The 22,446-nt window shown below is 40.6% G+C and overlaps 1 non-coding gene across 1 annotated transcript; it reads right to left on the bottom strand.

Moving 5' to 3' along the window:
- Positions 1-15,508: 15,508 nt before the first annotated feature.
- Positions 15,509-15,618, bottom strand: LOC144309262 (U6 spliceosomal RNA). Its single transcript, XR_013375321.1, has one exon. It is a non-coding gene; the product is annotated as a U6 spliceosomal RNA (small nuclear RNA).
- Between the last annotated feature and the right edge of the window lie 6,828 nt (positions 15,619-22,446).

Raw genomic sequence — 22,446 nt, 5'->3', positions numbered from 1 at the left:
AAATGTACTAGGCTAAGAAAAAAATAGATTAGAGTTTTACAGGAGAGTATCCATTTTAATTAATGAGTATTGCTTATTATTCAGGAGCGAGTGATGGAGCACACTTTCAATTAACTTAATGAAGATGCTTTATACCTATAGTATTTAGTATCACTGATCCCCTATTTTAATGCTTTGTTCCTGGAGACCATTAAAATGATTGTTTTGGGGGATCCCTGGGTGGCGCAGCAGTTTGGCACCTGCCTCTGGCCCAGGGTGCGATCCTGGAGACCCGGGATCAAATCCCACGTCGGGCTCCCGGTGCATGGAGCCTGCTTCTCCCTCTGCCTGTGTCTCTGCCTCTCTCTCTCTCTCTCTCTCTCTCTGTGTGTGACTATCATAAAAAAAAAAAATGATTTTTTTGTACCTTTATAGAAGTGAGAAAATGAGATAGGAAGTCCTATTCTGATGTGAACAGCATAAAATGGTTGCCTGTCCCCAAACATCCCCAGTCTTCAGCCTATCAAATTATTTCAAAGATAGCATTCCTAGAACTCTCTACTGCAAATAGATAATCTGGACAAGTTTTCATTGAGTTTCATTATCTAGTTTTCATTATCATTTCACCTATCTAAATATCAATTTCCCTAACTAAAAAATAAACATAATACTCCCCATCCCAATTCATTTACAAGGACAAGGGTTGTTTACAAGGACAAAGTGAAATCAAGGATAATCACACACTAATCTTTGTTGGGCACTTAAGTATTAAACTTTCTAATTCTCTGCATATGTTACCTCACTTAAATCCTCAAAAAATAACACCATGAGGTAGATACCATTATTATACTACTTTATATAACCCATTTTTTACAAAGGAATAAACTGATACTTAAATAAGTTAACTAACTTGCCTGAGGTTCACACAGCTAGCAAAGAGCATAGCTCCAGGACTAGAATTCAATTCTCAGCTCCAAAGGTTAACTCCTGAGAGTCTTCTGGACATCTCTAATCTAAAGTAATGAGCACCCTGCACAGGTCATTCTCTGTCACATCACTCATCATTTTTGTTTTATTTTCTTTATAGTGCTCATCATCATCTAAAATTCATATTCATTTGTTTTCTTTGTTTCTTTTCCCCCAATGGAATGTAAACTCTATGAGATTAAGGAGCTTGCCTGTCTTGTGTACCACTGTTTTCCCAGTGTCTAGAACAGTGACTGGCACAGAACAGGATGAAATATTTGTTAAACAAATTGATACTTGTCTGGGCATGAAGCTCCATGTTAAACTGGAAAAGTTTAGTTAACTGAAGTTATTGTAATCATTACCTGAGCTTGGTTAGTTAATCACAGTAGCTGGGCCTGTGAAAACCTAGGGAATGTTTTCATTGGTGAAAGAGGTTGGACATCCTACCCTAGTGAATAATCCAAGTAGGATTTTGCAGTCAGGCAAGAGGGCTCCTGAGAAGTATTGAAAATAAATATTTCACTATATTTCAATTTTAACTATGATACATTCAAAACACCCTGAGAAATCCTTTTATTCTGGTGAGAAACATGATTATGGGACAAATCAACCTCTCTGAACCTCAGAAATCACTTAATTAGGGGAAAATATCTGCCCTGCTGAACTTCACAGAATCAGTAAGAAGGTCAAATGAGACAATGCATATGAAAATGCTTTGTAAAATTTAAAGTCCTATGATACAAGGGTAAGGTGGTATTAGGATGTTAATTTGATCTACTTCAGTTTCCATTTCAAATGGATAGCATACGATTTATTTCCTGGAAAGTCTTTCCATAATAATATGATTATAAAAACTCTTCAAATGACATTGGCTTCTTGCATCAAACTCAAGAAACATTGGTCTTTGCAAACATGCAAGTGTGAGAGACTTAACTATAGTGGTCTCTGTGGAGGGAAACTAAGAAGACTGTGAGGTGGTTAATCCAGGGTGGACGGCAGATTTACTTTTCATTGTACACTGTTTGTACCATTAGAGATTTTTCTAAATTAACCACTTACAAAATATCTAAAAGGAAATATATGAAACAAAGAAGCAACAAGTTTATATATTGGCATGATTATAGTTATCTAAACTAAGAAGCTTTCAACTGGGGGGAGGGCAAGATGGCGGAAGAGTAGGGTCCCCCAAATCACCTGTCTCCACCAAATTACCTAGATAACCTTCAAATCATCCTGAAAATCTATGAATTCGGCCTGAGATTTAAAGAGAGAACAGTTGGAATGCTACAGTGAGAAGAGTTCACGCTTCTATCAAGGTAGGAAGACGGGGAAAAAGAAATAAAGAAACAAAAGGCATCCAAGGGGGAGGGGCTCCACGAGGAGCCGGGCTAAGGTCAGGGCGAGTGTCCCCAGGACAGGAGAGCCCGGTCCCGGAGAAGCAGGAGCTGCACCAACCTTCCAGGGCAGAAAGGTGCCCGCAGGGAGTCAGAGCAGGACCCCAGGAGGGCGGGGATGCCCTCGGGCTCCCGGGGACACTAACAGAGCAACTGCGTGCCCAGGAGAGTGCGCCGAGCTCCCTAAAGGGCTGCAGCGTGCACGCATTGACCCAGGAGCAGCTTAGAGCGGCTCGGGCGGGGGCTCTGCAGAGAGGCGGCTGCGCGGCCTGGAGCCTGAATTCAACAGCACGGGCCCGGGAGCACTGGGCGCCGAGAAACAGCCCAGGATCCGACCTCCCCCACAGACAGGCAGGGGTCGGGAGGGCCCAGGACAACAAGGATGCTCCTGCCCGAAGCTGAGCAGATCAGCGGCCCCTCCCCAGAGCATCCAGGCCCCTGCAGACTGAGAGCTCCATAGTTACTGCGGGAGCTGACTACAGGGCTCCAGAGCTGGCCGCGGCCACTGTGGTTGTTCCTCCTGGGCCCTCACGGGGTAAACAACCCCCACTGAGCCCTGCACCAGGCAGGGGGCAGAGCAGCTCCCCCAAGTGCTAACACCTGAACATCAGCACAACAGGCCCCTCCCCCAAAAGACCAACTAGACGGACAAGTTCCAGGGGAAGTCAAGGGACTTAAAGTATACAGAAACAGAAGATACTCCCCCGTGTTTTTTTGTTTGTTTGTTTTGTTTGCCTTTTTTTTTTTTTTTTGCATGCTTTTTTATTTCGGTTTGCTTCCCCCACCATTTTTTCCCTTTCTTTCTTTTTCTTTCTCTTCTCTCTTTTTTCTTTTCTTCTTCATTTTCTTATTTCTTTTTCTCTTTTCTTTCCTTCATTCTGTCCTCTATTTTTCTCCTTTTCCCAATACAACTTGTTTTTGGCCGCTCCGCACTGAGCAAAATGACTAGAAGGAAAACCTCACCTCAAAAGAAAGAATCAGAAACAGTCCTCTCTCCCACAGAGGTACAAAAAGTGGATTACAATTCAATGTCAGAAAGCCAATTCAGAAGCACTATTATACAGCTACTGGTGGCTCTAGAAAAAAAGCATAAAGGACTCAAGAGATTTCATGACTGCAGAATTTAGATCCAATCAGGCATAAATTAAAAATCAATTGCATGAGATGCAATCCAAACTAGAAGTCCTAACGACGAGGGTTAGCAAGGTGGAAGAACGAGTGAGTGACATAGAAGACAAGTTGATGGCAAAGAGGGAAACTGAGGAAAAAAGAGAAACAATTAAAAGACCATGAAGATAGATTAAGGCAAATAAACGACAGCCTGAGGAAGAAAAACCTATTTAATTCAGGTTCCCGAGGGCACCAAAAGGGCCAGAGGGCCAGAACATGTATTTGAACAAATCATAGCTGAAAACTTTCCTAATCTGGGAAGGGAAACAGGCATTCAGATCCAGGAGATAGAGAGATCCCCCCCCCCTAAAATCAACAAAATAATGAAACCAGAAGGAGGAATCAAATATCTCCTTGAGAAACTAACCTAATATTTATACAGGGGGATATATATAATATATTATACATATAATAATATGATTAGATTTATATCTTCTTAAAAGAATATTAGCAATTGATGTATAGAAACCCAGGAGAAGAGACAGAGTAAAGTCAGGTTGCCCAGTTAGGATAAAATCCACTTCATTCCTTCCCCATATTTTAATTTGTAGAGCATTGTGCAGTGTAATAAATACTATCTATAAGTCAGTAATTTATTTGATCCTTTCAATTAGTCAGGAAAGCCTGGTGTGCTTCAGTAACAACACCACCAACAACAACAAAACCAGAACTACCCTATGATCCAACTATTGTACTTTTGTAAATTGGGTATTTACTAAAAAAATACATAAACATTAATACAAAAGTGTTTATAGCAGCATTATTTACAAAAGCCAAATTATAAAAGCAGCCCAAGTATCCATCAGTAGGTGAATAAAGAAGAAATGATGTATGTATGCAATGGAATATTATTCCACCATAGAAAGAAATGAAATCTTGTCATTTGCAACAACATGAATGGAGCTAGGATTTATCATGCTAAGTGAAATAAATCAGTCAGAGAAAGACTGATACCATATGATTTCACTCAAGTGGAATTGAAGAAACAAAACAAATTAGCAAAGGCAGAGAGAGAGAGAGAGAGAGAGAGAGAGAGAGAAGGAAACAGATTCTTAATTATAGAGAAGAAACTGATGGTTACCAGAGGGGAGGTGGTGGAGGATGGGTGAAATAGGTGATGGGGATTAAAGAGTACATTTATCATAATGAGCCCTGAGTAATGTATAGAGTTGTTGAATCACTAAATTGTATACCTGAAAATAAGAAAACCCTGTATGTTAACTATACTGGAATTAAATTAAAAACTTAATTAAAAAAAATAGATATCTCTTCAAAGAGGCTATACAAATGGTAGCATAATGCCCCCAGGACAGGAAAGACCCACCTGGAGAAGCAGGAGCTTCACCAATCTTCCCGGGCAGAAAGGCGCTCCCAGGGAGTTACAGCAGGACCCCAGGAGGGGCAGGGATGACCTCAGGCTCCCAGGGGCATTAACAGAGGACCTGTACCCCGGGTAGAGTGCGCCACACCCCGGCCGAGCTCCCTAAATAGCTGCAGCAGGCACGCCCGGCTGAACTCAGAAGCTGCATGGAGGCGGCTCCGGGAGAGGCTGCACGCAGAGGGGGCTACTCGGCTGGGGAGTGTGAATCCAATAGCACAGGCCCAGGAGCACAGGGCGTGGGGGACACAGCCCACCATCCGGCGCTCCCCCCAGGACAGGCAGAATCCAGGAGGGCACAGGAAAGCAAGGACACTCCTGCCCCGAGCTGAGCAGATCAACGGCCCCACCCACGGAGCATCCAGGCCCCTGCAGGCTGAGAGCTCCTTAGTTACTGCAGGAGCTGAATCTAGGGCTGGAGAGCTGGCTGCCGCCACTGTGGTTGTTCCTCCTGGGGCCTCACAGGATAAACAACCCCCACAGAGCCCTGCACAAGGCAGGGGGCTGAGCAGCTCCCCCAAGTGCTAACACCTGAAAATCAGCACAGCAGGCCCCTCCCCCAGAAGACCAGCTAGAGGGATCCCTGTGTGGCGCAGCGGTTTGGCGCCTGCCTTTGGCCCAGGGCATGATCCTGGAGACCCAGAATCGAATCCCACATCAGGCTACCGGTGCATGGAGCCTGCTTCTCCCTCTGCCTATGTCTCTGCCTGTCTCTCTCTCTCTCTGTGACTATCATAAATAAATAAAAATTATTAAAAAAAAAAAAAAAAAAAAAGAAGACCAGCTAGACAGACAGGGGAAAAACAAATTATTGACCAAGCAGCACTGGAAAGTTCCAGGGGAAGTCGAGGGACTTACAGTATACAGAATCAGAGGATACTCCCCTTGTTTTTTGTTTGTTTGTTTCTTTTTTGATTTCTGTTTGCTTCCCACCCCTTTTTCTTTTATTCTTTTCTTCTCTTTTTTCCCTTTTATTCTCTTTTTTTCTTCCTTTATTCTTTTTTCTTTTTTCTTCTTCTTTCCTTCTTTCTCTTCTTTCTTTTTCTCCTTTTCCCAACAACTTGTTTTTGGCCCATCTGCACTGAGCAAAAATGATTAGAAGGAAAACCTCACCTCAAAAGAAAGAATCAGAAACAGTCCTCTCTCCCACAGAGTTACAAAATTTGGGTTACAATTCGATGTCAGAAAGCCAATTCAGAAGCACTATTATAAAGCTACTGGTGGCTCTAAAAAAAGGAAAAAGGACTCAAGAGACTTCATGACTGCAGAATTTAGATCTAATCAGGGAGAAATTAATAATCAATGGAATGAGATGCAATCCAAACTAGAAGTCCTAACGATGAGATTAGCGAGGTGGAAGAACGAGTGAGTGACATAGAAGACAAGTTGATAGCAAAGAGGGAAACTGAGGAAAAAAGAGACAAACAATTGAAAGACCATGAGGATAGATTAAGGGAAATAAGTGACAGCCTGAGGAAGAAAAACCTACATTTAATTGGGGTTCCCGAGGGCGCCAAAAGGGACAGAAGTCCAGAATGTGTATTTGAACAAATCATAGCTGAAAACTTTCCTAATCTGTGAAAGGAAACAGGGATTCAGATACAGGAAATAGAGAGATCCCCCCGTAAAATCAATAAAAACTGTTCAACACCTTGACATTTAATAGTGAAGCTTGTAAATTCCAAAGATAAAGAGAAGATCCTTAAAGCAACAAGAGACAAGAAAGCCCTGACTTTTATGGGGAGAAGTATTAGGGTAACAGCAGACCTCTCCACAGACACCTGGCAGGCCAGAAAGGGCTGGCAGGATATATTCAGGGTCCTAAATGAAAAAAACATGCAACCAAGAAGACTTTATCCAGCAAGGCTCTCATTCAGAATGGAAGGAGAGATAAAGAGCTTCCAAGACAGGCAGGAACTGAAAGAATATGTGACCTCCAAACCAGCTCTGCAAGAAATTTGAAGGGGGACTCGCAAAATTCCCCTTTAAGAAGAAGTCCAATGGAACAATCCACAAAAAGAGGGACTGAATAGATATCATGATGACACTAAACTCATATCTGTCAATAGTAACTCTGAATGTGAACGGGCTTAATGACCTCATCAAAAGGCGCAGGGTTTCAGACTGGATAAAAAAGCAGGACCCATCTATTCGCTGTCTACAAGAGACTCATTTGAGACAGAAGGACACCTACAGCCTCAAAATAAAAGGTTGGATAACCATTTGCCATTCAAATGGTCCTCACAAAAAGCAGGGGTAGCCATCCTTATATCAGATGAACTAAAATTTACCAAGAAGACTGTAGTGAGAGATGAAGAGGGACACTATATCATACTTAAAGGATGTACCCAACAAGAGGACTTAACAATCCTCAATATATATGCCCCGAATGTGGGAGCTGCCAAATATATCAATCAATTAATAACCAAAGTTAAGACAACTTAGATAATAATACACTTATACTTGGTGACTTCAATCTAGCATTTTCTACACTCAATAGGTCTTCTAAACACAACGTCTCCAAAGAAACAAGAGCTTTAAATGATACACTGGACCAGATGGATTTCACAGATATCTACAGAACTTTACATCCAAACTCAACTGAATACACATTCTTCTCAAGTGCACATGGAACTTTCTCCAGAATAGACCACATACTGGGTCACAAATCAAGTCTGAACTGATACCAAAAGATTGGGATCATCCCCTGTGTATTCTCAGACCATAATGCCTTGAAATTAGAACTAAATCACAACAAGAAGTTTGGAAGGACCTCAAACACGTGGAGGTTAAGGACCATCCTGCTAAAAGATGAAAGGGTCAGCCAGGAAATTAAGGAAGAATTAAAAAGATTCATGGAAATTAATGAGAATGAAGACACAACCGTTCAAAATCTTTGGGATGCAGCAAAAGCAGTCCTGAGGGGGAAATACATCGCAATACAAGCATCCATTCAAAAACTGGAAAGAACTCAAATACAAAAGCTAACCTTCCACCTAAAGGAGCTATAGAAAAAAACAGCAAATAGATCCTACACCCAGCAGAAGAAGAGAGTTAATAAACATTAGAGCAGAACTCAACGAAATCGAGACCAGAAGAACTGTGGAACAGATCAATAAAACCAGGAGTTGGTTCTTTGAAAGAAATAATAAGATTGATAAATCATTAGCCAGCCTTATTAAAAAGAAGAGAGAAAAGACTCAAATTAATAAAATCATGAATGAAAAAGGATTGATCACTACCAACACCAAGGAAATACAAACGATTTTAAAAGCATATTCTGAACAGATATACCCCTATAAATTAGGCAATCTGGAGGAAATGGACGCATATCTGGAAAGCCACAAACTACCAAAACTGGAACTGGAAGAAATAGAAACCTGAGTAGGCCAATAACCAGGGAGGAAACTGAAGCAGTCATCAAAAACCTCCCAAGATACAAAAGTCCAGGGCCAGATGGCTTCCCAGGGGAATTCTACCAAACGTTTAAAGAAGAAACCATACCTATTCTATGAAAGCTGTTCGGAAAGATAGAAAGAGATCAAGTACCTACCAACTCATTCTATGAGGCAAGCATCACCTTAATTCCAAAACCAGACAAAGACCCCACCAAAAAGGAGACTGACAGACCAATATCCCTGATGAACATAGATGTAAAAATTCTCAACAAGATACTAGCCAATAGGATACAACAATACATTAAGATTATTCACCATGACCAAGTGGGATTTTTTCCCAGGATGCAAGGCTGGTTCAACACTCATAAAACAGTCAATGTGATTCATCATATCAGCAAGAGAAAAACCAAGAAGCATATGATCCTCTCAATAGATGCAGAGAAAGCATTTGACAAAATACAGCATCCATTCCTGATCAAAACTCTTCAGAGCGTAGGGATAGAGGGAACATTCCTCGACATCTTAAAAGCCATCTATGAGAGCCCACAGCAAATATCATTCTCAATGGGGAAGCACTGGGAGCCTTTCCCCTAGGATCAGGAACAAGACAGGGATGTCCACTCTCACCACTGCTATTCAACATAGTACTAGAAGTCCTGGCCTCAGCAATCAGACAACAAAAAGACATTAAAGGCATTCAAATTGGCAAAGAAGAAGTCAAACTCTCCCTCTTCGCCAATGACATGATACTCTACATAGAAAACCCAAAGGCCTCCACCCCAAGATTGCTAGAACTCATACAGCAATTTGGTAGCGTGGCAGGATACAAAATCAATGCCCAGAAATCAGTGGCATTTCTATACACTAACAATGAGACTGAAGAAAGAGAAATTAAGGAGTCAATCCCATTTACAATTGCACCCAAAAGCATAAGATACTAGGAATAAACCTCACCAAAGAGGTAAAGGATCGGGATCCCTGGGTGGCGCAGCGGTTTGGCGCCTGCCTTTGGCCCAGGGCGTGATCCTGGAGACCCGGGATCGAATCCCGCATCGGGCTCCCGGTGCATGGAGCCTGCTTCTCCCTCTGCCTGTGTCTCTGCCTCTCTCTCTCTGTGACTATCATGAATAAATAAAATCTTTAAAAAAAAAAAAAAAAAAAAAAAAAAAGAGGTAAAGGATCTATTCCCTAAAAACTATAGAACACTTCTGAAACAAATTGAGGAAGACACAAAGAGATGGAAAAGTATTCCATGCTCATGGATTGGCAGAATTAATATAGTGAATATGTCAATGTTACCCAGGGCAATTTACACGTTTAATGCAATCCCTATCAAAATACCGTGGACTTTCTTCAGAGAGTTAGAACAAATTATTTTAAGATCTGTGTGGAATCAGAAAAGACCCCGAATAGCCAGGGGAATTTTAAAAAAGAAAAGCATAGCTGGGGGCATCACAATGCCAGATTTCAGGTTGTACTACAAAGCTGTGGTCATCAAGACAGTGTGGTTCTGGCACTAAAACAGACACATAGATCAATGGAACAGAATAGAGAACACAGAAGTGGACCTTGAACTTTATGGCCAACTAATATTCGATAAAGGAGGAAAGACTATCCACTGGAAAAAAGACAGTCTCTTCAATAAATGGTGCTGGGAAAATTGGACATCCACATGCAGAAGAATGAAACTAGACCACTCCCTTGCACCATACACTAAGATAAACTCAAAATGGATGAAAGATCTAAATGTGAGACAAGATTCGATCAAAATCCCAGAGGAGAACACAGGCAACACCGTTTTTGAACTCGGCCACAGTAACTTCTTGCAAGATTCATCCATGAAGGCAAGAGAAACAAAAGCAAAAATGAACTTTGGGGACTTCATCTAGATAAGAAGCTTTGGCACAGGAAAAGATACCGTCAGCAAAACTCTAAGACAACCTACAGAATGGGAGAAGATATTTGCAAATGACGTATTTGCAAGGGCTAGTTTCCAAGATCTATAAAGAACTCATTAAACTCAACAGCAAAGAAACAAACAATCCAATCATGAAATGGGCAAAAGACATGAAGATAAATCTCACAGAGGAAGACATAGACATGGCCCACAGGCACACGAGGAAATGCTCTGCATCACTTGCCATCAGGGAAATACAAATCAAAACCACAATGACATACCACCTCACACCAGTGAAAATGGGGAAAATTAACAAAGCAGGAAACCACAAATATTGGAGAGGATATGGAGAAAGGGGAACCCTCCTGCACTGTTGGTGGGAATATGAACTGGTGCAGCCACTCTGGAAAACTGTGTGGAGGTTCCTCTAAGAGTTAAAAATGGACCTGCCCTACGACCCAGCAGTTGCACTGCTGGGGATTTACCCTAAAGATACAGATGCAATGAAACGCCGGGACACCTGCACCCCGATGTGTATAGCAGTAATGTCCACAATAGCCAAACTGTGGAAGGAGCCTCGGTGTCCATCGAAGATGAATGGATAAAGAAGATGTGGTTTATGTATACAATGGAATATTATTCAGCCATTAGTAATGACAAATACCCACCATTTGCTTCAACGTGGATGGAACTGGAGGGTATTATGCTGAGTGAAATAAGTCAATCGGAGAAGGACAAACATTATATGTTCTCATTCATTTGGGGAATATAAAAAATAGTGTAAGGGAATAAAGGGGAAAGGAGAAAAACTGAGTGGGAAATATCAGAAAGGGAATCAGAACATGAAAGACTCCTAACTCTGGGAATGGAAGTAGGGGTGGTGGAAGGGGAGATGGGTGGGGGTTGGGCATGACTGTGTGATGGGCACTGAAGTAGGCACTTGACGGGATGAGCACTGGGTGTTATTCTATATGTTGGCAAATTGAACTCCAACAAAAAATAAATTTATTAAAAAAAAATTTTGGCTGACTCCCACATACTGCATACCTCCAGACATGTTCAGTTTTTACGTTGGAAGCTGCGAATGTGTGCAGTTCATTATTCTGGCCAATATATATTGTTATTTAATAAAATGTTTGATGTGGGTGCAAAATTAAAAAAAGGAAATCCAAATCAAAACCACAATGAAATAGCAGTTCACCTTTATGAGATGGCTAGAATTTTTTAAAAAAGGAAAATAATCAGCGTTTATGAAGTTATAGGTATGTTAGAAACCTTACAAAATGGTTCAGCTACTGTGGTTCCTCAAAAAGCTAACTATAGAATTACATCATACATCATTTCCACCATTAGGTTTACATCCCAAAGAACTGAAAACAGGTATTCAAACATATGGACATACACATTCATAGAAGCACTCATGATAAATATATCCTGGTATATACATATAATGCAATATTATTTAACCGTAAAAAGAAATGAAATACTGATTAATGCTATAATGTGGATGACCTTGAAAATTTGCTAAGTGAAAGAAGCCAGACATAAAGGAACACATATTATATTATGCCTTTTTTAAAAAAATATTATTGCAATCATATGAAATGTCCAGAACAAGTAAGTCTGTAAGAGACAAAAAGCAATTTGTTGTTGCCAGGAGCTAAAAGATGGGGGAATGGGAATAATGGTTTGATGGGTATGGGGTTTATTTTTGAGGTGATGAAAATATTTTCAAACTAGATAGAGGATGTGCTTGCACAACACCAGAAGGTACTAAATGCCACTGAATTATTCACTTTAAAATGATTATTTTGTTTTATGAGTTCCACCTTAATAAAAAGTATTTATGATAAGAAATAATGACAACCACAGCTCGCTCTAAAAATCTGTCATGAGGGAGCTTTGTAGAATATTTTTTTAGGGAGATAGAGAAAGAGAGGGCAAGTAGGGGGGAGGAGCAGAGGGAGAAGGAGAGAGAATTTCAAACAGGCTCCCTACCCAGCATGAAGCCCCATGTGAGGCTTGATCTAATGACCCTGAGATCATGACCTGAGCTGAAATCAAGAGTTGAATGCTTAACTGACTGAGCCACCCAGGTGCCCCACTTGTAGAATATTTTAAAATATTTTTTAATGTGCAAATAAATTTTAGAATATAATGTGACAATTAGGAAACTTTTTATTTTTATTTTTTAAGTTTTTATTAAAATTCCAGCTAGTTAACATATAGTGTAATATTAGTTTCAGGTGTACAATTTACTGATTCAGTACTTACATACAATACCTGGTGTTCAACCCAAGTACACTCCTTAAGCCCCATGTCCTATTTAACTCATCCCCCCACCCAACTCTCCTCTGGTAACCATCAGTTTGTTCTCTATAGTTAAGAGTCCATATCTTGGTTTTTCCCTTTGCTTATTTGTTTTGTGTCTTAAATTCCACATGTAAATGAAATTATATGGTATTTATTTTTCTGACTTAGTTCAGTAACTGCTTTTTTAGAACTATAATCCCTACCTTTCTTTGTAGTTATTTTGCCTCCGATAACAACATCAGATATCTTTCTACACAATTATATATTCCAAAATTTTCTCCATAAAATTCATAATCAGCAAGAAAATGTTTAGCAAATATCCACTCCTTAAAGATCATTAGGTTTTTCTCTTGTCTTTAGGAATGGTTATTATTATGGTTATTATCATATATTATTATATATAATAATAATTATTATTATATTATCTGAATATTTAAATGCCAAAGTTAGCAGAGAATCTGCTATAATTTATCAGGAGAAACTAGCTTTTAGCAGGGGTCAAAATTATCAGAATTCTGAGATCTCAAAGTGCTTGTTCTGGGTTTTTAAATGATATATTGGCCACACGTTAAAAGAATTCATCAAAGTAGCTAAGAAATAAACAAGGTTAGGATGTTCACTAAGGGAGGGAAACAGGCACCATTACCATCTCATGCTGCAGAGTTCATGCTATTTAGACCTTAGTTTCTTGCTGATTAAGAGTATATTGATAAAAGTCTAATGATGTAAGGGCACTTGGAATTGCATTTTCTACCCAGAGATGGTTTGTAGGTGTGGTCAAATCATGAAATTCAATATTTTTAATTTGCAAAATAAAATGAAAGGTATTTAAATTGTTAAAGAAGGTTAAAAAAAATGTCTAATGGTTGCCCAAACAGTCGCTGTCCTTTGTAATCTAACTTGGCACTACTGACAAGGGTGTTTTCTGTATCTAGGCAAGCAATACATAGAGAATCATTCAAGTGATATGGCCTGTGCAATACCTGCCCTTTTGTCTATGACTAGCTTCATGCAAAGTTTTATGGATGCTCAAGAGCAATGGGTCCAAAAGGTGAGGATAAAGCAATAGGTGGTAATTTCTTTTTGGTGCAGGACATTAAAGGCATGAAGATAGACGGGGATAGGCTATGATATCAGAAAAGGGAAGGAAGCATAAAGAAAGGCTTTTTCTAAGAAAGTTTTGAAATTTTGAAAATTTTAAAATGGGATTCAAAATCAGTTTCCATTCATTTCTAGGTGTATGAACTTATAGAGCTACTTTACCTTTCTGTAATTCAGTTTCTTCATATATAAAATATAAATTATAATATTACCTACCTCATCGGTTTGTTATGTGAAATAAATGAGATCCATTCATGTGAAATGATTAAAATAGTGTTTTCAAACTTTTGTTTGTATCAGAATCACCTGGAGGTGCTTGCTAAAACAGAGTACTAGCTCCCACCTCCCAAGTTTCTGATTCAGAAGGTCTGGGATGGGACTTGAGACTGCGTTTCTAACAAGTTTCCAGATGATTCTTATGCCACTGGTATGGGGAACCACACTTTGCAAACCACTGCATTAAAGTAAGTTAAGAATGACTGTTTTATAAGATTATAACAACTATAATTTTTTAAGCATTTACTGTATGCCAGGCACTATGGAAATCATTTTATGTGTATTGCCTCACTTAAGCATCACCACAGCTATCTGAAGAAGGTGCTGTGACCAGTACCTGATCACAGATGAAGAATAAACACCCACAAAGGTTGGGGAAATTGACTAAGGCCTCATAGCTTGTAAGAAGCAAAAATGCAATTTAACTGTCTGACTGTAGAGGTTATGAAGGTGACTGCTTGAACCTGTTCCTGCCTTCCATCTCAGGAGTGCCTTGACCTTGCCTCAGGTATTTTTGTGCTGTTCTCTTTGGCACCAAAGAACCACTTTTCCTTGTCAGGCTGGACTAACCTTTAAAAATGTCTTCACTTTTCTCCATTATCTCTACCCTTATCTTCTCCACCAGCTAACCCCAATCAGGGAGCACTTACCCAGTCAGTGATCATAGCCTACATCTGGAATGCCCCAACACAAATGTTTCCTATTTTTTTAATTTTTCATCAATACCTAACTCACATGCTATCTTTAGAAATCCTTCCCTGAACACCTTTCTCCCCTTGCTCTTTTTCTTTCTCTGCCCTGCTCTCTCTCAACCCAAAGGAATTGATCATACTAAAAATGTAGTACAGTGGCTAAGAGCCCAGGACTGGGCTTGAATTATAAACCTACTTTGTACCATATTAACCATATGGCCAAGTTATTTAACCTCTCTGGGCCTCAATTTCTTCATCTCTAAATTGTCAACAATAATAGTGCCTACTTCAGGATTTTTCTGAGAAGTGAATGAGTTTATCCATATAAAATACTTAACACAGTTTAGAGGATATATACTATAATATTTTAAAAACACTCAAAACATTAGCTATTATTTTTTCAGGCTATCTTTATATTATCATCCATACCTTAAAAGTCTATAACCAACATATCACTTTACACTGTTATTATAAACGTCTGTTTCCTTAACCATGTCCCTTGCTAGTCTAGGAGCTCCCTGAGGAGCTCTTTGCCTCTGTAGTCTCTATACTCGTTCTCAAAGCATGGTTCCTGCTTATAACCCGCTGTTTGAGTTTGTGATCTGGGTCATGGGCCTTGGGTTCGCTGCACACTGAGACTCCATTCCTTTGTCTCCAGGCCATCAGCTCTCTTAGCACAGTGTGATTCTCTAGGAACTCTGTAAAGGGGAAGTTCTTTTTTTTTTTTTTTTTTAATTATTTTTACTAGTGACTCTCATGGTATGGACCTGGGAACTTAGATCAGAAACTCTGGGAAAGGGGCCCAGCAATCTGTGTTTTCACAAGTCCTGGACTAAAGTTTAAGAACCACTACTCTTCTATGCCTGGCTTAAGAAATGTCTGATTTCCTAAGGGCCTATTTACTCTCTATTTGCTATCTTTTTTTTTTTTCACAAGACATATTGGTTTTGATATTTTTCTAGGGTCATGGTCTAGTAATCCTTGCGCAGGGGCCATGCTAATCTTTTCTGTATCATTCCAATTTTAGTATATGTGCTGCCGAAGCAAGCACCATGGTCTAGTAAAATCACAGTGATATAGACATTACTGGACTTGGAGTTCATATCAAGGTTATGAGGAGAAGAAAATACGGATCTCAATATTCTATTAATATTCTTAAATTCATTTAGTGTTGATTATGCCATTCCTTGGAGGAAAATACCATTTTTTAACCATCCTTGCAATTAATAAAGCATCAACAGACAAGAAAAAGAAGCCGTTCTCAACAACAAAAAACTCTTCTTTATGCTAAAACAATTTCCCATTGATTTCAAGATATCTCTTAATCTCATATTTAACTCCATTATTGAGTTGTACTGCCTGTTTATGCATACACACAATTATTGACAACAGTAGAGAATTTAAACTCCTTGAGAGGGTTCCAGAGGCAAATCCTTAGTGCAAAACCAAAATTGGCAACTTTATAAAAATATAGTAGACTTCATTTCCACACTGCAATATGTTCAGTACTCTCTATACTCCTCAAAACCATTAAAACATGCTTTGTTTGCATAGATATAAGCAGGAGTCTTAACTGGTAAGGCTACAGAACCTCACTTTGCGGGGGAGGGGGGTACTTTAGAAGACATTGAATGGGGAGTTAAGGCACTGGATTAAGGTCTGGGTTCTAGCCCAGACCCCTCTGTGGACTAGCTTTGTGACCTTGAACAAATTATATCCTCTTTCCCCCTTCTGCATTTCCCAGTCTATAAAATACAGAAGTTTAAACTGGGTGATATTTAAAGCATATTGCGGGATCCCTGGGTGGCGCAGCGGTTTGGCGCCTGCCTTTGGCCCGGGGCACGATCCTGGAGACCCGGGATCGAATCCCATGTCGGGCTCCCGGTGCATGGAGCCCCCTTCTCCCTCTGCCTCTCTCTCTCTCTGTATGACTATTGTAGATAAAAAAAAAAAAAATTAAAAAAAATTACTTAAAAAAAATAAAACATATTGCTTCTCTGAGGTTTATGGGTGGCCTGTAGTTCAAGTGATAGTGAAAACCAAGTTGAACTTCTTATAAATGGATATATAGTAACATGATTCTAAACAAGTCTTAAGGGCTGTGTAGCAGCCACTGTAGATCAACATAGACATTATCAGATTGATGGTGGAAGTAGATTCTCTCTGAACTTAGCCTACTTCCTGAGAGCAGACTGCACGAACCCTAGACCCAGGGTCTCTTAGATTCATCTTCTGTTAAAGACCATCCAGATTCCTGCAGTTTTCTTTTCCTTTCTTTTTTTCTTTTTTTTTTTTTTTTTTTACTGTAGTTTTTGGTGAACTGCAAAACATTCTTTGGAGCCTCTTAGGCATCTAAGAGTGATCTAGAAAATTTCTTTGAATCTGGAAAACTTTTAGATCATTGAGTATTAAAGTGAAACCTTTATGTATTTCACCCACTTATCTTGATGAACACTGAGTAATATATGGAATCATTGAACCACTACTTTATACACTTGAAATTAATATAACATATGTTAGCTGCATTGGAATTAAAATAATAAAAAATGATTTAAAAATAAAGTGAAGCCTTAATTGTTAAGGTATCAACCTATTTGTCTTGTAACATCCATTCTTTTTTTTTTTTTTTTTTAAGATTTATTTGTCCATTCATGAGAGGGACACACAGAAAGAGGCAGAGACACAGGCAGAGGGAGAAGCAGGCTCCATGCAGGGAGCCTGATGTGGGACTTGATCCTGGGACTCCAGGATCATGCCCTGGGCCAAAGGCAGACGCCAAACCGCTGAGCCACCCAGGAATCCCGTAACATCCATTCTTAATAAGTTTTTCAGAAACAATGACCAAAATAAAAGAAAGCTTGTGTTTCATTCCTAAGAAAGGAAGTCATGATACATTAACCCATTCTCCACAAAAGTCAGCATTTAAAATCATTGTATTGATGGTTCTAAGAAAACTATGCTATAGATATGTAAGAAATTACAGTTTGCTACCAGTGTTAATTGGATAATTCTGTAGAATTTTCTATTGCTACCTTAACTTTTAAATGTTTGTTTAGGTACAGTTATGTTTGATGCTTCCTGAATTTTGAATGGCTGATTTGGATCATGGTTTTCATATTTAAATTCCAAGGATTTTTTTCAAGCTAGTAAATACTAAAACAGCTTCAAGACTAACACAAGCATCTGAGTGCCTCGGGATATGGCAGTTAGACAAACAAATACAGTCTGGGCAGCTGCCTGAACAGTCAGGGCAGGCCTTAGGCAGAACAGAGTACTCAGACTATAGGAGATGCTGGTAGAGTCTAGAGACCATCATTTCCTAGCTTGTAAGCAGCCTAATCCCTCAATGTCATGCCTCCAACTTGGGAGGTTTATTTCAGGCTTCAAAGTAGGTTCCATTAGCTTTGCCTCACTTTTCCCAAACCTCTGTTTGAAACGCTCCATCCCCCAGAGACCTATGCCGAGAAGACCAAATGCGGAACACAGACTAGAAGCAACAGAAAAGAAATCCCAAAAGATCTAAAAACACTTCCATGAATTTTAAAATGAGAGTTAATATTTGTAGAGCACTTCTTATTTGCCAGCCACCATGCCAATTGTTTTACCTGATTATCTAATTTAGTCCCCATAACAGTTGAGGAGGGTAGACATTGTTATTTCCTCCTATGATATCAACAGGGAAACAAGCTGAGGGAAGTTAAGTGACTTGCCAAGGTATCAGAGGTAATAAGGGATAGAACTCTAATTTGGAGTCCGTCTGACACTATAGTCCATGCTCCTAAAATCTACACTACATTGTCTTTGTGTAGCATATGGTAATGTAGTTAAGAGGGCCACTTGTGCAGGACAACTAATGCTGAAGACTGTCCCAGGTATGCCCTGCAACAGATGAACTGCATGTGAGCAGGCACTGTGCATGGCACTCAATCCCAGGGCTATGGTCCTGCAGTCCATTGCCCAAATGTTTATGTCATTATCTCTAAGCATAGCTGTGCTGAGAGAGGTAATTCTGCCAGGCACATCTATGCAGATAAAAACCATTACAGTAAAAAAAAAATGTCCTGACAGGACACCAGGTGGCAAGAAATGAGAATGGGAACAGCAAAGGTATGGATAATTTGAGGAGAGCCTGACAGTCCATGGAAGACAGAGAATAAATAGCTTCTACACATCATTTGCTAAATACACCTAGTGAGAGTCTCATTTTTAAAAAAATCCAGCCAACATACCAATGAACAGGTGAATAAGTAGTTGCTAGCAGGTGCACAAAACCATAACAAAAATTCAGCTCTTCCTGCACAGTCTCATCCTTGATGGCTGTTCTCACTGATTCTATCCTAGCATGCCAAGTTGCTTCCATGACTGCCCTTTGAAATGCAATTATCCTCCTCTGAGGAGTGGAGAGACTCTAGATCAGAGAGAGTTCTTCAGGTCACCAAGCTATTCTCATGGCTGATGAAGCAGTGCAAACAGTAGTTTCTTCCACAGGATGGGAGAAAATGCACCAGGAGGGAAGAGTGGGTCAAATGGAAAAAAGAATGCTTCAAGGAACCCAAGGTGACAGTGACTCCCCAAGAAGGCCTATACTTTTCTTCACATTCCATATAGTACATTGAACATTGTCCCATGAGTATTAAATCCAGTTTAGTCATGAGCACATATATTAGTAGTCAGTGGCAACATGGAACTGCATTTTTATCTTCAGGTTTATCTTGCTTTGACCTCCTGAAGTATTTTCTCACCATCACTTTGCCCACACCCCTCAGTTGTTATGTCTGGAGAGCATAGGTAACATGGCCCAATTCTCTCTCCTGGAATATCCAACTCTGCCTTGTATGTTATACTCCATTCATTTACTTGTTGAGTGACCACTCTGAGCCATGCTGTGTGATAAGGCACCACAAAGGATATAAAAGATACTTATACACAGACCCTGCCCTCAAATCAGAGAGAAAGCTACAAAGAAATGTTTCCCATCTTTGAATTTTCTCCAGCCTTAGTAGCTGCCAAGTACAGATGAAGCCATTTAATGGCAATGAACTGGTTCTCTGCCGCTTACTCCCACCTGCTAAATTTAAGAACTTTAGGCTCTTTGTCAATAATATTTACATTTTCAGCAAAAAAAAAAAGGGTGCTTACAGTTTTCATTTAAAGCCCAGCCTCGGGGAGGGGCAAGATGGCGGAAGAGTAGGGTCCCCAAATCACCTGTTTCCACCAAATTACCTAGATAACCCTCAAATCATCCTGAAAATCTACGAATTCGGCCTGAGATTTAAAAAGAGACCAGCTGGAATGCTACAGTGAGAAGAGTTCGCGCTTCTATCAAGGTAGGAAGACGGGGAAAAAGAAAGAAAGAAACAAAAGGCATCCAAGGGGGAGGGGCCCCGCGAGGAGCCGGGCTAAAGCTGGGGCGAGTGTCCCCAGGACAGGAGAGCCCGGTCCCGGAGAAGCAGGAGCTGCACCAACCTTCCTGGGGAGAAAGGGGCTCGCAGGGAGTTAGAGCAGGACCCCAGAAGGGCGGGGATGTCCTCGGGCTCCCTGGGACACTAACAGACACCTGCGCACCCAGGAGAGTGCGCCACACCCCGCGGCCGAGCTCCCTAAAAAAAAAAAAACACACACACACAAAAAAAACAAAAACAAAAGACTGCAGCGCGCACGACGGGACCCAGAGCAGCTCGGAGGGACTCGGGCAACGGCTCCGCGGAGGCGGCTACGCGGCCGGGAGCACGAATCCAACAACGCAGGGCCGGGAGCACAGGGCGCCGGGGACACAGCCCGGAATCCGGCCTCCCCCCTGGACAGGCAGAGGCCGGGAGGGCCCAGGACAGCAAGGACGCTCCTGCCCCGAGCTGAGCAGATCAGCAGCCCCGCCCCCCGGAACCTCCAGGCCCTGCAGACGAGAGCTCTGGAGTTCCTGCGGGAGCTGAATCCAGGTTTCCAGAGCTGCCGCCGCCACTAGGGCTGTTGCTCCTGGGGCCTCACGGGGTAAACAACCCCCACAGAGCCCTGCACCAGGCAGGGGACAGAGGAGCTCCCCCAAGTGCTAACACCTGAAAATCAGCACAACAGGCCCCTCCCCCAGAAGACAAGCTCGACGGACAAGTTCCAGGGGAAGTCAAGGGACTTAAAGTATACAGAATCAGAAGATACTCCCCCGTGTTGTTGTTTTTTTTCTTTTTGATTTCTGTTTGCTTCCCCCACCCTTTTTCCCTTTCATTCTTTTTCTTTCTCTTATTCTTCTCTTTTTTTTCTTCCTTTTTTCTTTTTTCTTTTTCTCTTTTCTTTCCTTCTTTCTCTTTTTCTCCTTTTCCCAATACAACTTGTTTTTGGCCATTCTGCACTTAGCAAAATAACTAGAAGGAAAACCTCACCTCAAAAGAAAGAATCAAAAACAGTCCTCTCTCCCATACAACTACAAAATCTGGATTACAATTCAATGTCAGAAAGCCAATTCAGAAGCACTATCATACAGCTACTGGTGGCTCTAGAAAAAAGCATAAAGGACTCAAGAGACTTCATGACTGCAGAATTTAGATCCAATCAGGCATAAATTAAAAATCAATTGAATGAGATGCAATCCAAACTAGAAGTCCTAACGACGAGAGTTAGCGAGATGGAAGAACGAGTGAGTGACATAGAATACAAGTTGATGGCAAAGAGGGAAACTGAGGAAAAAAGAGACAAACAATTAAAAGACCATGAAGATAGATTAAGGCAAATAAACGACAGCCTGAGGAAGAAAAACCTACTTAATTCGGGTTCCTGAGGACGCCAAAAGGGCCAGAGGGCCAGAATATGTATCTGAACAAATCCTAGCTGAAAACTTTCCTAATCTGGGAAGGGAAACAGGCGTTCAGATCCAGGAAATAGATCCCCCCCTAAAATCAATAAAAGCCGTTCAACACCTCGAAATCTAATAGTGAAGCTTGCAAATTCCAAAGATAAAGAGAATATTATTAAAGCAGCAAGAGACAAGAAAGCCCTGACTTCTATGGGGAGGAGTATTACGGAAACAGCAGACCTCTCCACAGAGACTTGGCAGGCCAGAAAGGGCTGGCAGGATATATTCAGGGTCCTAAATGAGAAGAACATGCAACCAAGAATACTTTATCCAGCAAGGCTCTCATTCAAAATGGAAGGAGAGATAAAGAGCTTCCAAGACAGGCAGGAACTGTAAGAATATGTGACCTCCAAACCAGCTCTGCAAGAAACTTTAAGGGGGACTCTTAAAATTCCCCTTTAAGAAGAAGTTCAGTGGAACAAACCACAAAAACAAGGACTGAATAGATATCATGATGACACTAAACTCATATCTGTCAATAGTAACTCTGAACGTGAACAGGCTTAATGACCCCATCAAAAGGCGCAGGGTGTCAGACTGGATAAAAAAGCAGGACCCATCTATTCGCTGTCTACAAGAGACTCATTTTAGACAGAAGGATACCTACAGCCTGAAAATAAAAGGTTGGAGAACCATTTACCATTCAAATGGTCCTCACAAAAAGCAGGGGTAGCCATTCTTATATCAGATAAACTAAAATTTACCCCGAAGACTGTAGTGAGAGATGAAGAGGGACACTATATCATACTTAAAGGATCTATTCAACAAGAGGAATTAACAATCCTGAATATATATGCCCCGAATGTGGGAGCTGCCAAATACTTAAACCAATTAATAACCAAAGTGAAGAAATACTTAGATAATAATGCACTTATACTTGGTGACTTCAATCTAGCTCTTTCTACCCTCGATAGGTCTTCTAAGCACAACATCTCCAAAGAAATGAAAGCTTTAAATGATACACTGGACCAGATGGATTTCACAGATATCTACAGAACTTTACATCCAAACTCAACTGAATACACATTCTTCTCA

The sequence above is a fragment of the Canis aureus genome, chromosome X, assembly GCF_053574225.1.
Source record: "Canis aureus isolate CA01 chromosome X, VMU_Caureus_v.1.0, whole genome shotgun sequence".
Classification (NCBI taxonomy): Eukaryota; Metazoa; Chordata; class Mammalia; order Carnivora; family Canidae; genus Canis; species Canis aureus.
Note: the sequence above shows the minus strand (reverse complement) of the source record. Positions and strands in the feature narration are given on the sequence as shown.